This window comes from Dendrobates tinctorius, unplaced genomic scaffold (genome assembly GCF_039654945.1).
Source record: "Dendrobates tinctorius isolate UK_male_01 unplaced genomic scaffold, ASM3965494v1 ptg000380l, whole genome shotgun sequence".
Lineage (NCBI taxonomy): Eukaryota > Metazoa > Chordata > Amphibia > Anura > Dendrobatidae > Dendrobates > Dendrobates tinctorius.
Genome location: NW_027362046.1, coordinates 937,218 through 955,295, shown reverse-complemented (window position 1 = coordinate 955,295; position 18,078 = coordinate 937,218). Strand labels below are relative to the sequence as shown.

General features: G+C 40.8%; 1 protein-coding gene across 1 annotated transcript in view; it reads right to left on the bottom strand.

The window, feature by feature from the left end:
• The window catches only part of LOC141075926 (uncharacterized), a 206,757-nt gene that overhangs the window by 111,304 nt on the left and 77,375 nt on the right, over window positions 1-18,078 (bottom strand). The gene's annotated exons all lie outside the window — the stretch shown is intronic.

Genomic DNA, 18,078 nt, shown 5'->3' with positions numbered 1-18,078 from the left:
TGTCTTATAGTCCAAAAAACACGGTATATATATTTTTTTTTCTCAGTGAATTCATTCCTTATGTTTGACTCACTGTCCCGGGGCTTATGTGAGGTTCTCACATCACACGAGCCCTGCACCCAATCAGCGGCAGCTTCACTGCTCCTTCCTTCGGACATATTGAACATCAACATGAAGCCAGGGCTGCGGCTGCTCTCTGACGGCTTCATGATGCTTGATTTGTCCTAAGGTGGGGACAGTGACATCAGCGCTGATTGGGCACAGGGCTCACATGACGTAAAAACCTCAAGAGACCCAAGAAAGCAAGTACCGACAACCTTTTTAAACATCAAAAATCCCACACAGGGAAAAGTCATTATTATACCTAGAGTGTGAGAAATGAATTACAGGAAAATCGTATTTTGTTGACCTTCAAAAATAACTCAGACGAGGAGAACCTATATATATTATTCACAAATTGTACAAAAACATGATGCACGCGGCGTGCGTTCAAGGATGGAATAATATATGGGAGTTTTATAGAATAAATTCAAGGTGAGAATATTATATGGGAGTTTTATAGAATAAATTCAAGGTGAGAATATTATATGGGAGTTTTATAGGATAAATTCAAGGTGAGAATATTATATGGGAGTTTTATAGGATAAATTCAAGGTGAGAATATTATATGGGAGTTTTATAGAATAAATTCAAGGTGAGAATATTATTTGGGAGTTTTATAGAATAAATTCAAGGTGAGAATATTATATGGGAGTTTTATAGAATAAATTCAAGGTGAGAATATTATATGGGAGTTTTATAGGATAAATTCTAGGTGAGAATATTATATGAGAGTTTGATAGGATAAATTCAAGGTGAGAATATTATATGGGAGTTTTATAGAATAAATTCAAGGTGAGAATATTATATGGGAGTTTTATAGGATAAATTCAAGGTGAGAATATTATATGGGAGTTTTATAGAATAAATTCAAGGTGAGAATATTATATGGGAGTTTTATAGGATAAATTCAAGGTGAGAATATTATATGGGAGTTTTATAGGTTAAATTCAAGGTGAGAATATTATATGGGAGTTTTATAGGATAAATTGAAGGTGAGAATATTATATGGGAGTTTTATAGGATAAATTCAAGGTGAGAATATTATATGGGAGTTTTATAGGATAAATTCTAGGTGAGAATATTATATGGGAGTTTTATAGAATAAATTCAAGGTGAGAATATTATATGGGAGTTTTATAGGATAAATTCAAGGTGAGAATATTATATGGGAGTTTTATAGGATAAATTCAAGATGGAATATTATATGGGAGTTTTATAGAATAAATTCAAGGTGAGAATATTATATGGGAGTTTTATAGGATAAATTCAAGGTGAGAATATTATGTGGGAGTTTTATAGGATATATTCAAGGTGAGAATATTATATGGGAGTTTTATAGGATAAACCAAATACCAACAGAAAATAAACGACCCAAAACAAATATCAGTAAAAATAACTCCTCTTCATTAGGTAAAGTATGAAAGAATTGCGCCATTTTCCGATACCAGTCGCATCTTGATTTTTCATGATCTTGCGTTGGGTGAAGGCTTATTTTTTGTGTGCCGAGCTGACGTTTTTAATGATACCATTTTGGTGCAGATATGATCTTCTGATCGCCTGTTATTGTATTTTAATGCAATAGTGTGGCAACCAAAAAAACTTAATTCTGGCATTGTTTTACGTTTTTTCTCATTACGCCGTTTAGTGATCGGGTTAATTCTTTTTTTATGTTGATAGATCGGTTGATTCTGAATGCAGCAATACCAAATATGTATTTTTTTTATTTTATTTTAAATGGGGAAAAAGGGTGAATTTGAACTTTTATATTTTTTTTTAAATGTTTTAATATTTTTTAAAAACATTTTTTTTTACTTTTGGCATTGTGAAGACATGCAGCATTGTTCCTTAATTAACCAGACGACTATTTTTCAGCAAACGAAGAATAATAGAATGTTATCTGTATGTTGGCTTTAAATTTAAGTGTTGATTTCTGGTTGGTCAAGAAAACAGACTTTTGTTTGTGTAAGTCGGTAATATTGACTTTTATTGTGCGCTTATCCTTGATCACTAGTGATGTTTGCTGATATGCTAATTATGCCTTGTGTTATGGAGCCAGTTTGTTGACTTCTATAGCAGAGAGGGAAAACTGATGCAAATAGTTTAAGTAATTAAGTAATCCTACTTGTTCTCATCTCCATTCTTACCCTTTATGTAAATACTGAATGAGGGACACTTGTTAAGTGTGCAAATAGGTTACAGGCCTCTGTATAAAGAGACAGAGAGAAACAGCCAGAGAGATTCTGCCAAGACATCCATACATCCCAAAAGGACCAGAGACAGGACGGCAGCCATTTACATCATAGCTCCATCACGAAGGTCACGGATCTATCATTCTATAGGAAACAACCTAGGGGTTTTCAGCCTTGGTTGGAAGAATACAGATCTGCTCCATTGACCATCGCTGAACCATGGATATGTTTGGAGAAGCCAGGTTGTGTTCCTCAGATCAACTGGCCTTGCACCTTGTATGGACTCAATGGACTGTCATCTTCCTACACTTGTTGTTACCCCGTCTCTGTGTTCGTGCCACAGGTGGAGTAGTTGACAGCTGACATGTGCCGAAAAAGATGTGGGCTCAGCGACGGAGCCCACATCAATGGAAGGGAGTCCGACGTTTGGCGTACATTTATGCCCAATGTCGGAAAGGGATTAAAGGGGATTGTTTTTGCAGAGACAGAAGTGGTAATCAATCATGTATACATACAGATAATTACAAAAATACACAGCTTCTAATGGTAAATAGTATAGAGTTAAGACAAGAAAATATCATTTGTGTAAACCATGTGTAGATATAAAAATTCAGGCAAATGTCAAATGTAGCTCCACAAATAATTAAGAGTGGTGTAAGGTATGAAAGTGTGGTGTACTTAATTATTTGTACCAACTGGGGGTCTGTATGTGGGAGAGACAGGGCAAAAACTTAGAACAAGGATGAATTCTCACAACTACACAATAAGAGAAAAAAGAATAGATCTACCTGTGGCAAAATATTTTTGTAGCCCTGATCACAGCACCATGGACATGAAATTACTTGTGTTAAAAAGGTAACTTCAAATCTCAGAGAAACAGAAGGATCTGGGAGTATAAACTCATGACAGCCTTTGACACTCTCAAAGCAGGAATGAATGTGTCGCAGGGATTCATGTCTTTTTATATCAATTAAGGAATTTTCTCCTCAGACCTTGTTGGGTATCACAACACAGAACCAGACCCCTATCAGGTGACAATAAAACTTTCACACTCCTAATATATGAACTGTTCCAATATTTATGGCCACCACTTTTATCCCTCTCCCATAATGATAGTTCTACTTCATGTCATTTGTCTTACCTATTGCATTATGTCTGTGCTATGTGATTCTTCAGATTTTGTATTATTCTATGCCTGAAGAGACCTGAGTAGTCTGGAAAGCTTGCAATGTGTTACCATCTTTTCAGTTAGCCATTAACCCCTTTACCCCCAAGGGTGGTTTGCACGTTAATGCCTGGGCCAATTTTTACAATTCTGACCACTGTCCCTTTATGGGGTAATAACTCTGGAACGCTTCCATGGATCCCGGTGATTCTGACATTGTTTTCTCATTATATATTTTACTTCATGTTAGTGGTAAAATTTCTTTGACATGACTTGCGTTTATTTGTGAAAAAAATGGAAATTTGGTGGAAAATTTTAGCGTTTTCCAATTTTGAATTTTCATGCCCATTAATCACACAGATATGTCACACAAAAGACTTAATAACATTTCCCACATGTTTACTTTACATCAACACAAATTTGGAACCAAATTTTTTTTGTTAGGAAGTTATAAGGGTTAGAAGTTGACCAGCGATTTCTCATTTCTACAACACCATTTTTTTTAAGGGACCACATCACATTTGAAGTCACTTTGAGGGGTCTATATGATAGAAAATACCCAAAATTGGTACCATTTTGAAAACTGCACCCCTCAAGGTGCTCAAAACCACATGTCAGAAGTTTATTAACCCTTCTGGTGCTTCACAGGAATTTTTGGAATGTTTTAAAAAAAATTAACATTTAACTTTTTTTCATAAAAACATTACTTCAGATCCAATTATTTTTTTTCCCCAAGGGTAACAGGAAAATTTGGACTGCAAAAGTTATTGTGCAATTTATTCTGAGTACGCTGATACCTGATATGTGGGCGTAAACCACTGTTTGGGCGCATGGTTGAGCTTGGAAGGGAAGGAGCGCCATTTGACTTTTTCAACACAAAATTGGCTGGAATTGAGATTGGACGCCATGTTGCGTTTGGATAGCCCCTGATGTGCCTAAACAGTGGAAACCCCCACAAGTGACCCCTTTTTGGAAAATACACCCCCCAAGGAACTTATCTAGATGTGTGATATGAACTTTGAACCCCCAGGTGTTTCACTAAAGTTTATAGCGTCTGGGCGTGAAAATATGAAAATCATTTTTCCCACAAACATGATTTTTAGTCCCCAATATTTTATTTTCCCAAGGGTAACAGTAGAAATTGGACCCCAAAAGTTGTCCAATTTGTCCTGAGTACATTGATGCACCATATGTGGCAGAAAATTACTGTATGGGTGCACAGTGGGGCTCAGAAGGGAAGTAGTGACGTTTTTGAATGCTGACTTTGATGGAATGGTCTGCCGGTGTCATGTCGCGTTTGGAGAGCCCCTGATGTGCCTAAACAGTGGAAACCCCCCACAAGTGACCCCATTTTGGAAACTAGACCCCCCCAGGGAACTTATCTAGATGTGTGGTGAGCACTTTGAACCTCAAGTGCTTCACAGAAGTTTATAATGTAGAGCCATAAAAGTAAAAAAATATTTTTTTCCACAAAAATGATCTTTTCTAAGCCAATTTTTTATTTTCTCAAGGGTTACAGAAGAAATTGGACCCCAAGAGTTATTGTGCAAATTGTCCTGAGAATGCTGATACCCCATATGTGGGGGTAAACTACTGTTTAGGTGCATGGCAGAGCTCAGAAGGGAAGGAGCGCTAGATTTTACTGTTATGGTTTGCAGGTGCCATGACACACTGGGAGAGCCCATGAAGTGCCAGAACAGCAGAACCCCCTATAAGTGACCCCATCTTATTAATTACACCTCTCAATGAATTCATCTAGTGTTTGCAGTGATCATATAGACATCATAGGTGTGTCACAGAATTTTATACCATTGGGCAGCCATGCGGAGAGACTCGGGAGAAACGGAGCGCTATTTGCCTATTCAAGTGAATGGGTCTGTGCACATGTCAGTGTGTTTCCACGGACCGTGTGTCCATGAGCAAAACACGCTGACGTCGATTTTTAATGTCAGCGTGGGCCACAAAACAGCCAGCATACGTGCACACATAAAACACATGGATGTCATTCATGTGACATGCATCGGCACCGGGGAAGAAGCGTTACAGTAAGCGCTGTTCCCCAGCGCCAGGTGCTGAACATGACTCTCATCATTCTCCCCTGCTTGTGCCGATCGCTGGCACAGTACCAGTACCAGAAATATCAGGACATGTGAAAGAGGTGTTATAGCGGGTTTTTACGTTTGGCAGCTGTCACACATTAAAAGATGCTTTTCATTGTAAAAATAGTTTTTGCATCACCACATTTTGAGAGCTATAATTTTTTGACATTTTTTGATCGCTTTTTATTCTGATTTTTGGATGCAGAATGAACAAAAACCATCAATTCATTAATTTCTTTTGGGGGGGCATTTATATCGTTCCAGGTGTGGTAAAATTGATAAAGCAGTTTTATTCTTCGGGTCAGTACGATTACAGCAATACCTCATTTATATCATTTTTCATGTTTATACAATAAAAACTATTTTATATAAAAAAATAATTATTTTTTCATCGCTTTTTTCTGAGAGCTATAACTTTTTTATTTTTCCGCTGATGACACTGTATGGGGGCTTTTTTTTGCGGGACAAGATGACGTTTTCAGCGGTACCATGTTTATTTATTGATCACGTGTTTTTCCACTTTTTGTTTGGCGGTATGATGACAAAGCGTTGTTTCTTGTCTTTGCTTTTATGGTGTTCACTAAAGGGGTTACCTAGTGGAACAGTTTTATATGTTGGGTCGTTATGGACGTGGCAATACCAAATATGTGTACTTTTACTGTTTAGTTTTTTTTAATTCAAATATTTATTTAATGTTAGAATAAATATTGACATTATTATTTACAATTAGTTACATGTTTTTTATTTAATTCTATCTTTTACACTTTGTCCCACTATGGGACAGTCATTTTTTGCAGGCTGATCGCTTCTATGGCAGGCAGATGAAGCAGCATCCCCATGCTATAGAACAGGGGTGGGGAATCTTTTTTCTTCCAAGGGCCATTTGGATATTTATACCATCCTTCGGGGGCCGTACAAGCTCCGCCCACAAAGTACATCCTGACTCTGGCACTGGTTTCATGACTTAATCTTTCATTGTATGCCCTTCAATGTTCAGTAGTGAACACTGCGTGTGTGTGCGCTAACAGAGCAAGAAGAAATTAATGAGCTTCTAGCAATCAAAATACAGCTCCCTGCCCAAGAATGCGGTCCCTGAGAATCTGCTCGGGGGCCTGATAAAAGGTCATCGAGGGCCGTAAATGGCCCTGGGGCCTGAGGTTCCCCACCCCTGCTATAGAAGCTGTCAGCGCTGCACTCAGTTCCCAGACACTGAGAGACTGCCTGACTTGCACTGCGCATGACCAAGAAGTTTCTTAGCTCTGGTCGTGACAACATCAGGTTACCATGGCAGTGATCGCGACCTCGCATCACGTTGTAGGGTCTCCGATCCAAAGGCAGAGGGACTGTCAGCCCTCTGCCTGCTCCTGGAATGCTGTGATCATGTTCGATTGCAGTATTTCGGGGGTTAAAATGGCGGGAGCGGTCTGTGACTGCTCCTGGCACTTAGTGCTGGGTGTCAGCTGTGAGAATCAGCTGACACCTGGCCGCGATCGGCCGCACACCACCTGTGTGCGCGGCCGAGCGCCGATACACACTATTCCGTCAATGGTCAAATTGGCCCAGGGCACATGGACGGAATAGTACGTCTGATGTCAGAAAGGGGTTAAACACAACACCACCCCTCTTATTTATTGTATTACGCTGCATTAGAAACTAAATAATTACGGCATGATGAAAATCAGCTTAAAGTTTCATGGAACAATGTCTACCTTTCCCTCTTACCCCCCCTTAGTTCGTATGATCCCTATTTTTTGTGCTTCAGTTTTCCTTGGTTTTTCCTTTTCTCTAGGAGACAAGTCATATGTGACGCCCCTATCACCGACTCTATGGTCTCTGCGCTGACTGTAGGACTTGTAGCTGTTTAACATTTAATAACAATTCATTGGTTACAATAAAAGCTGTCCGGTTGAGTTATGAAACGAGCCGTGTCCTCCTGATTCTCCCCTTCTGAATTCAGATCTGACAATGACAATTTTACTTGTCCCTTGTTTCTACGATATCTACAAGTTTTCCTTTTACCGCTACATGTTATTGATACATAAAAGTTTCAGGACTCGGAAACATTATTTCTGCAAATATAAAGATGCGTGATATTTTGTTAGGCCAATTGTCTGATACTTAGAGGAAGCTTAGCAGCAATTCCAATATCTAAGACATATCTAAACACTATTACAGATTACACAGTCACAGAAATTGCATTATAAGCTGTGGCCCTCATTCAGTGACAGCTTTTTGCTTGTCTCTTGTACTCCTGCACCGGGTCATCTCTTACAATGGTCCAACGTTATCTACAAGCATTGATGGATTCCATTGTCCTTGATCTCTTGTTTCCATAGGTGCAACAACTTGGTGGAATCTCTCACCGTGCTCATCGCTCACGACTTCACAGTTTGGTTGAAAAATGTCTTGATGCGAATGTAAGAAATGAATCTTTAAGGACATGTACAGCCAAGATCCTGACACAGTGCGGAAAATAAGTATTTGATACGCTGCCGATTTTACAAGTTTTCCCTCCTACAAAGAATGGAGAAGTCTGTAATATTTATCACAGGTACAATTCAACGGTGACAGAAAATCCAAAAATAAAAAAAGCAGAAAATCACATTGTATGATTTTAAAATAATGAAATTGCATTTTATTGCATGAAATAAGTATATGATCAACGACCAACCACCAAGAATTCAGACTCTCACAGCCCTGTTAGTTTTTCTTTAAAAAGCCCTTCTACTCTGCTCTCACCTGTATTAATTGCGACCAGTTTGAACTTATCTGCATAAAAGACACCTTTCCAGATAATCAGTCACACGCCAATCTGTCCACCATGGCCAAGACCAAAGAGCTGTCTAAGGACACCAGGGACAAAATTGCAGACCTGCACAAGGCTGGGGTGGGCTGCAGCACAATAGGCAAGCAGCTTGGTGAAAAGGCAACAATTGTTGACAAAATTATTAGAAAATGGAAGAAACACAAGTTGACTGTCAGTCTTCTTCGCTCTGGGGCTACATGCAGGATCTCGTCTCGTGGGGTAAGGAAGATTCTGAGAAAGGTCAGAAAGCCCAGAACTACATGGTAAGACTGGGTCAATGACCTGAAGAAAGCTGGGATCACAGGACCGGGCCTGCTCAGGAAGTGTGCATAGCTAATCAGCTACCTAGTGTTCACTGGTGGATACAGACTGACCTGCAGGTAGCAGCCAGGTACCACTCCTGGGCAGAACCCAGTATTGCAGCTGCAGACCCCAGGGGTCAGGTTCGCTGACACTGAATAGGGATAGGTCTCTTTTCAGACTAGTAAGTTCTGGTACCTCTACAGAATGGTTACTGACACTGATTAGGGCAAGGTTAAGACACTCTGGTCGATGATACTGGAACAGGGTTTGGCCGAACACAGACCAGATGACAATGTTCAGCCACTGGCCACTCATGGACAAGCTTCAAGCACTGGTCACTCCGGGAATGAGATTCAGGCCCTGGCCTTTCTGGATCCAGGGGACTATGGATACAGGACTTGCTACACCAGAATGAGTTTCAGACACTGGCTGCTCTGGGACCAGGGGATGACGGATTCAGGACTGGCCACACTGAGGCAAGGAATACAGGTTTAGGACACTAGCCAAACCAGGACCAGGGAACCTCATAACTCACTAGTAGTACACCTTACTGACTAATGATTCTACATGTTGCATGGTGAATCCCTAAGGGAGAGGGAGTCTTTTATATAGGATGACTCCCAGCAATTAGCTGGAAGCCATCTTCCAGGTGTAGTAATTATACTAAACATCTCTGAGCAACAAGCTAAGAGTATTTAGTATATACTTGCTCTGCCCCTTTAAGAATGGGGGAGTGCGCGCATGTGTGTACTAGGTGCATCGCTTGGAGCTGCGGCGCTCACACAGCCAGGAAGCAGGAGAACGCTGAGGATTGTGCCGAGGGTCTGAGGCAGTGAGTAAGCTGGCATCCCACCATGCAGGGGTGCCAGTAATAGAGCTACAGGCACACTATGCCATCATGGATTAAAATCTTTCCGGGCACGCAAGGTCCTGCTACTCACACCAGCATATGTCAAGGCCCATTAGAAGTTTGCCAATGGCCATCTGGATGATCCAGAGGAGGCAAGGGAGAATGTCACTTGGTCAGATAAGACCAAAATAGAAATTTTTGCTATCATCACCACCCGCCATGTTTGGAGGAAGAAGAAGGATGAGTGCAAATCCAAGAACACCGTTCCAACCATGAAGCATGGTGGGGGGAAACATCATACTTTAGGGGTGTCTTTCTGCAAAACAGACAAGATGACTTCACCGTATTTAAGGGAGGATGGATGGGTCAAGGATCGAGAGATTTTAGCCAAACACCTCCTTCCCTCAGTTGGAACATTGAAAATGGGTCGTGGCTGGGTCTTCCAGCATGGCAATGACCCAAAACACACAAGAGGAACTAAGAAGCATTTCAAGGTCCTGGAGTGGCCTAGCCAGTCTCAAATCCTGAACCCAACAGAAAATCTTTGGAGGGAGCTTAAAATCAATGTTGCCCAGCGACAGCCCTGAAACCTGAAGGATTAGGAGAAAATCTGTATGAAAGTATGGGCCAAAATCCCTGCTGCAGTGTGTGCAAACTTGGTCAAGAACTACAGGAAATGTCTGACCTCTGTAATTACAAACAAAGGTTTCTGTACCAAATATTAAAATTATCCACTACCTTAATTCGTTTAATTTTGTATTCATTAATCTTACTATTATGTGCCAGTAATGGATCCATACTCTTATTATAGGAATATATACCTTTATGAGGCAGATAGCATCACTTGGTGTCTGCCAGATGCAGCTCTGATGTTTATCAATCACTTCTTGTCCCCCGGCGTACTGCGCTCTAATACTACAAGCTCCGTTATGCGTTGCAGTGGCCTGTGAGCCAGCACTTAGCACGCCTTCTCCATTTTCCACACAAACTCCTCCCTGCCTCCTCACCATCACCATATATATACACACACTGTATATATGTATACATAGACATATGCATACACATTTCCTATTCTTTGGCATGTTTGTCACACTTACATGTATCAGATCACCAAACAAATGTAAATATTAGCCAAAGATAACACAAAATGCAGTTTTTTAATGAAGATCTTTATTATATAGGGAAAAAGAAATCCAAACCTTCAAGGCCCTGTGTGAAAAAGTGATTGCCCCTAAACCTTATAACTGGTTGGGCCACTCTTAGCACCAACAACTGCAATCAAGCGCTTGCAATAACTGGCAGTGAGTTTCTGGAGGAATTTTGGCTACTCATCTTAGAATTTCTGAGCATGGACCGCCTTTTTAAGACACAACAGCATCTCAATTGCATAGCTCCCAACCATCCCAGATTCAGCTGGACTGTCATGTCCCCTCTCAGCTGTTCTCCCAACCTCTATATTCCTCTCTCCGACATTTTCATTGCTCCTGTAGCTCCTCCTGCTTGGAGGGATTGGCCGCTTCTCTGCTAAGTGCATAAATTAGATTATATATTCACTTCCTCTCTCTTCAGTGATTGGTCTCCCCAGGACTATGAGTTTCCATCTCAGTCTCCACAGGCTACTGCTGCTTTACCAGTGAGCCACAGCTCACAACGCTGGAGATGGGAGAATTTGGTCATATTGACCTCTATATTGCCGGCAATGAACTCAGAAGCAGAGTAAACATATCCATAGCAATACATTGTGTATAAGAATGCTTTTTATGGTGCCTGTATACTGAGGGGAAGAAAAATATATATTTTTGTTCCTATAAAAGTATTTAAAATAATAAGCAATTACAAAAATGTATTTTTCTATGTTACACTCCCAGATCCTGAACCCACAGCCTCAACATTACTGACAGGCACTGTAAGCTGCTGAGCCACAAGCTCCGGTGAAGTGACTGCAGGATTGTGTGCACTTGATCTATATTCCAGGCTCTGACTACAGGCAGATTATTCTGATAGAAATACACTGCTGTGTACAATGGATGTTTCTGAATTCTAGAGGAGAATAAGAGATTTTTTCATCCTATAAAATTACTAATAATAATGAAAAACACTTGATAATGAAAAAAGTCATTTTTAATGTGTTTTTTTAAATAATAAGCATCACAAATCAGTAAATAACCCGGACATAGTTGTGTCAATATAACTGTAATGACCTGCAGAACACAGCGATCAGATTATTTACAGGAATCGGTAAATTACGGGAGAAACAAAATGGCGTAATGCGGAGGACGTGTTCACACGTAGCGTAAATGCTGCGTTCTTTCTTCTGTAAATGTCTGACCCAGATGACGTAGTGACAATCCTCCCTGATTATTGCGCGTTTGCTGCGTTTCTTCTTTTTTGCATTTTCCCCATATTTGATGTTTTTTGGCAGATATGAAGCCGCGTTTAACACTTGTTTAATAGTACAGAAAAGCTTTGATTCTGCGCTTATAAGGTTGTGTGCACACGCTGCGGATTAGGTGCGGATTCATCCGCGTGGATTTTGTAAAATCCGCAGTTGAAACCGCAGGTCAAAATACCTGCGGTTTTACCTGCGGATTGCTCTGCGGTTTTGCCCTGCGGTTTTTCATCTCCTCAATGGAGGAGATGGCAAACCGCAGGGGAATCCGCAGAAAGAATTGACATGTCAATTCTTTCTGCGGATTGAAAACCGCAGATAATCCGCGCGGAAAATTCCGCACCATCTGCATTGCGGTTTTTGATTCCCATAGGGAATCATGGTACTGTACACCGCAGCAAAAACTGCTGCGGGTCCGCAGCGGCCAAAACCGCTGCGGAATCGCAGCAAAATCCGCAGCGTGTGCACACAGCCTAAATGTGATGGCGATTTTCTCTTCATACATTTTTTTTCTTAATATGTTTTTTTTCAGAAGAAGCCTATAAAGGGAAAATGCATCAAAGCCCCAGAGGTCCGCAGGGTCTTCAGACCACAGAGAGCGCAGATTTCATGAGAACTGCGGCGCTATCAGACTCCAACAATCAGTATCTTCCATGGTGTAACAGTCAGGATTCCTCTAGATTCTCGTCTCTCCGCCTGGTTACAGCTGTTCTTCCTTTCTCCCCTTTTCTTTCCTTGCCTTTCCCATTCCTTCTCTTCCCCTCCTGCCTCTTAAATGTTTTATATATAAGGTATTACATGAGTCCTGTAACCCCTTTCCCGGCCTATCCTGTGCAGACCAATCTTTTTCATTTTCTTTCTATCCCTTTCATTTTTCCCTTTTCCCCATTTTCCTTAACCCCTTCACAACTGTACTAGTACGGCGCAGGTAGCTTCTCTCCCTTTGATGTCGGCTCCGGTGGTGATCCCGCATCTTTCCCAGCACACGTCAGTACAAGTGAGGTATTCTGCTACATACAGGTGATCTGATCATCGCCTGTATGTAGCAGAGCTGATCGAGTTATGGCAGCTTCTAGTCCCCAATATATAAAAAATATAAAAGTTCAAATCCCCCCCCCTTTCACCCCACTCAAAATAAAACAATAGAAAAACCAAACATACACAAATTAGGTATCGCCGCCTTCAGAATCGCCCGATCTATCAATAAAAAAAGGAACAACCCGATCACTAGATGGTGTAGTGAGAAAAAAAGTAAAAATGCCAGAATTAAGGTTTTTTGGTCACCGCGACATTGAATTAAAATGCAATAACGGATGTTCAAAAGATCGTACCTGCACCAACATGGGATCAATAACAACATCAGCTCAGCGCGCAAACAATAAGCCCTCACCCAACCCAAGATCATGAAAAATGGAGATGCTACAGGCCTCAGAAAATGGCACAATATTTTTTCCCCAACAAATTTTGGATTTTTTTTCACCACTTAAATACAAAACAACTGAGACCTGTTTGGTGTCTATGAACCTGTAATGACCTGGAGAATCATAATGGCAGGGCAGTCTTAGCATTTGGGGAATATGGTAAAAAGAAAATCCAAAAAACGTTGTGGAGTTACACTTTGTTTGCAATTTCACCACCCTTGGAATTTTTTTTCCCATCTTTGAGTACACGATATGGTGAAACCAATGTCGTTCATTGTAAATACACCCCTGTCCTCTGTATCTCCCCACCTCATTGCAGATTGTAAGCTCTCACCAGCAGGGGCGGCTGATTCTGCTTTAATTATTGTATTGTTAACGTTGCTACTTATGACTTGTGTTTTGAAGCTGTTAGGCTGTGTGCACACGCTGCGGATTCTGCTGCGGTGTACAGTAACATTATTCCCTATGGGAAATGGAAACCGCAGTGCAGATGCTGCGGAATTTTCCGCGCAGATTATCTGTGGTTTCTAAACCGCAGAAAGAATTGACATGTTAATTCTTTCTGTGGATTCCGCAGCGGTTTCCTATCTCCTCCATTGTGGAGATGGTAAAACCGCAGGGCAAAACCGCAGAGCAATCCGCAGGTAAAACCGCAGGTATTTTGATCAATCCGCAGCAGATTCCGCAGAGTGTGCATGTACCCTTAAACTGTAAAGTTCTGCTGAATATGTTGGTGCTATATAAAGATTATTATTATTCCAAAGCACAACTTGTCCCGCAAAAAACAAGCCCTAACATGGCCATACTGACGGAAACAAAGTTATGGCTGTGGGAAGAAGGGGGGCGAAAAACAGAAACGCAAAAACGAAAAAGGGCAAGGTCTCCAAGGGGTTAACAAACCCTATTTTTCCTTCCCCATACTCCTCCTTAACCCTTTCTCCCCTTTATTCTGCCTCTTTCATGACTTTACATTTCTCTTTTTTGCTGTTGTTTGGTTCTTGTCTGTATTTCTGGGTATTTATAATCGGTCTCTCCCCTTTTTCTTTACCCCATTTATGTAAATAAATCCTTAATAAAAACTACTTTACCATAAAAGGCGCCCGCTGTGCGCCCAAGGCACGCGGCTGATCTGTGCCGATTTGGGGCTTTTTTCTCTCTAATAAAATCGCAGGTAAAAAACTGCAGAAACTTTATTAAGTGCAGAATCAAAGCTTTTCTGTCCTCTAAAAAGCGCATTAAAACCGCGGCTTCACATCTGCACCAAGAACGCATCAAATAAGGGGGAGATCGTTATTGTAGATGGTGAGGATCCTGCAGAAAACAAAAAACACCGTATTTCTGCAATGTGTGAACACGGCCTTACAGGCACAAATAAGCCGGGTATCGTATAGTGACGCTACATAAAGAGGAGAACGTTCTGGAGGCTACGACTGTGAATGACGGCACAAAAAATAATCCCCAGGTCCCACGCACGCTGGACCAGAGACCCATGAATCCACCTGCTCATCTCCAGTCCCAACTGTCCCGGATACAGCGGTCAGTCCCGGATTTGGGTCTACGCCCTGCAGTCTCAGGCGTCTGCTGAATTTCCCTCACTACCAGCGTCCCTCTGACAACTCCTCCTGCTGGGGGAGAAAGCAGTGGTAAATGGCCGTGGATTAGGGTGAGGCCAAAATTTGCTGCTATGCGCGCCACATGCTCTGTGCCTCTTTCTGTTCTTCAAAAGTTGTGAGGTGTGTACAGTTACTTGGTGTAACACTGGTGGATGTGGACCCACTGCACCATCGGCCAGGCTTACTCTAGAGAGGTGTAATTGGGTGTCCACCAGGTCTTCACTAGAGCTACTGGTGGAGAGGATAGGCTGGACAGCCGGTAGACACCAGGAACTACTCCAGGGTAGTCCCCAAGACTACCTCAGCTGATTGGTGGGTCAGAGACACAAGTGTGAGGTGCAACAGGCAAAGTGAACTGCCTAGGAACCAACATCCAACAGAGAGCGGATGGTGGAGCTGCCTATTATAGGACCTGCCGACACGGGATAGGCTGGGGAACCTAATCTGTGAAGGACACGGCAGGGTTAAATCCCTGTAGAGACTGGCCAATCCCCCAAGGTTAAATGGAAGCAAAATGCTGAGAAGCTGCAGTCACCATAGTGAGTAGGGAGGCGCTGAGAGGGCATGTGAGGGACCACCATAACACCTGGTTAGGAGACCACTCAGATGTCCCTGAGCTGAACCCCGCGCTGCACCTCGGAACACATATATCAACAAAGATCCATGTCTCAACCATTAAGTGAAAATTAGGGACCAAAAGAGTTTTAGCATAAAAAGATATAAATTTTATTGCATAATAATTAAAAACAACAGCAGAGCAACAATGCTAAAGCAGGCAATGGTAGACATAAATGGTAGATAATATCTAGAAAAAATCCAAGTGGAAAGGGCATTAATCCCTCAAAGTACTCAATGATAAATCACATCCATATAGTATAAATATAATCTAGAGTGCCTTATTCATGAATCTGCCATATTTTATATAGTAGAGATAATAAAGAGTATATCTTTTGCCAAGGAATTTATTTTAATAAATTCACTAGAATGTTAATTGTACCTGACGCCTTGAGCAGAGACCACCACCCAGAAAGTAGATTAAATGGGTTACAAAGAGCTGCACCAAACATATACGCTCACAAAAAGTGGCAAAAGTTACAAAAAAATACAAGTAATTGCCACAATGTGAGCCGGCATATTCACCAAGAGCAGCATAAAAAACAGTTGGTTGCTCAGCAGAATAAACCACATATTAATGTGAATAAAACTGGGCGCAAATTGAGAAGAAAATGCAAACAATGACCTCAGCGAATATTGGCGCAGATAAGCCCATACACGTGACCAAACTAAGGCCAAAGCAAAGTGTTCTCTACTAGGCAGAAGAAAGGACCTATTAATGCAAGTTAAACCGGATAACAATTAAAAAATAGAGTAACGTAACACTTACATGAAGTGACTATGTGCTGCCACTGCCTGCCGCCTCTACGCGCGTTGCGCCTTGGCTTCCTCAGGAGGCGTAACTCACACTAGCCCCGGAATTGATATATATAGGGTCAGTAGGCAATAAAACACATCGCGCAACAGGTGTCATCCCGATTGAGCACATGCGCAATGCCAGACCACAAGACTCCCCATTCAAAAGTCTGAAAGTAAGTGACGCATGCGCTGATGTATCCCGACTCAGTAAATCGGAGATCCTCCTTCAGCGCTCATAGGGAGCAAATGGATACCGCTGCATAAGCAGCAGAACACCACAAGCGCACCTGGTGAGCGTGTCAGGAGATCTCAAGTAGGGAAAATCCTGGGCATGCGTACCAATCAGACAAAAAAGCAAAAGAAAAAGCTATGATCAAGATGTGAGCAACATTTATAAGATATTACTGGAAAAATATAAAGTGTGTGGAATGAAAACAAAAAATTGGATGCTAATGCCAAATAAAATATACAGAAAATGTGACAAGTGATTTGGTGAATAAAATACATAAAATAATATCAATAATATCCCCAATAATCAATCCCCAAAATGATGGGGACAAAAAGTGCTACCTAACAATAATGATGGTGATGAATAAGTACCAAATAGATTGTACAGAATATGTGACTAACAGTATTGGTGAACAATAATAAAATTCATAAAATATAGTAATATTAGTAATATCCCCAATGTTCATTCACTCAATCAATGAGGACAAATATCCCAAAATCTTCTTCTTTGTGAGTGAGATATGCTTCATTTTCTGTGTAATAAACAGGATCCACAACCAAGAGCAGACTGAATGAGGTAAATCGAATGGAAATGGAAACTAAAAATAATAAGAACAAAAATCATTAAAAACCGAAGCAACTAATAAAAACCATGTATACACAATATGAGAGATTTTATTTATATTATAAGAAGGATCCAAAACCATTATTCTCATTTAAACCCACTGGTATCATTGTGTTAAGCCTATAGATCCATCTGCTTTCTACCTGTGAAAGAGTTTGAAATAAATTTCCACCCTTCGTACCCAACGATACCTGATCAATTGCAAAAACACGAAGATCATCAGCACGAGAATGATGAAATGCACGAAAATGCCTCGGTAGTGTCTTCAATTGGTCCAGATCCTTAGCCTCCTTAGATTTTTCGATATCTCGAACATGCTCGCGAATTCTAATTCTAAGCTCTCTTGTAGTCATTCCTATGTAAATCTTTTTGCAAGAACAACTTGCATAATATATCACACCCTTAGATGAACAGGTAAGGCACTTTCTAATTGAAAAGGTCTTAGAATGATCTGAATTTTGAAATGTATTCATTTTAAGTGTATTAGAACATGCTTTACAAGTTCGACAAGGGTAAAATCCTTGGAGTTCACCAAAAATACCCTTTTGTAGTTTTTCGTTGGAGGTTAGATGACTCCTTACAAGTAGATCAGAAAGATTTTTAGATCTTTTGGCTGTAATACAGGGTCTAGATGGCAATGTCTTTTTCAAAATAGGATCTATTTGTAACACATGCCAGTGTTTATTGATTATACCAGTAAAGTTATCCCATTGATCATTAAACGGGGTAATTAGACGAACTTGATTGTTATCCCTAGGTTTGGAATTTCTCTTGTATAACAATTGATCCCTAGGGATTTCTTGTACTCTATTATAAGCTCTACGAATTTGCCTATGACCATATCCTCTTTCTCTAAATCTGGAATATAAATCTGC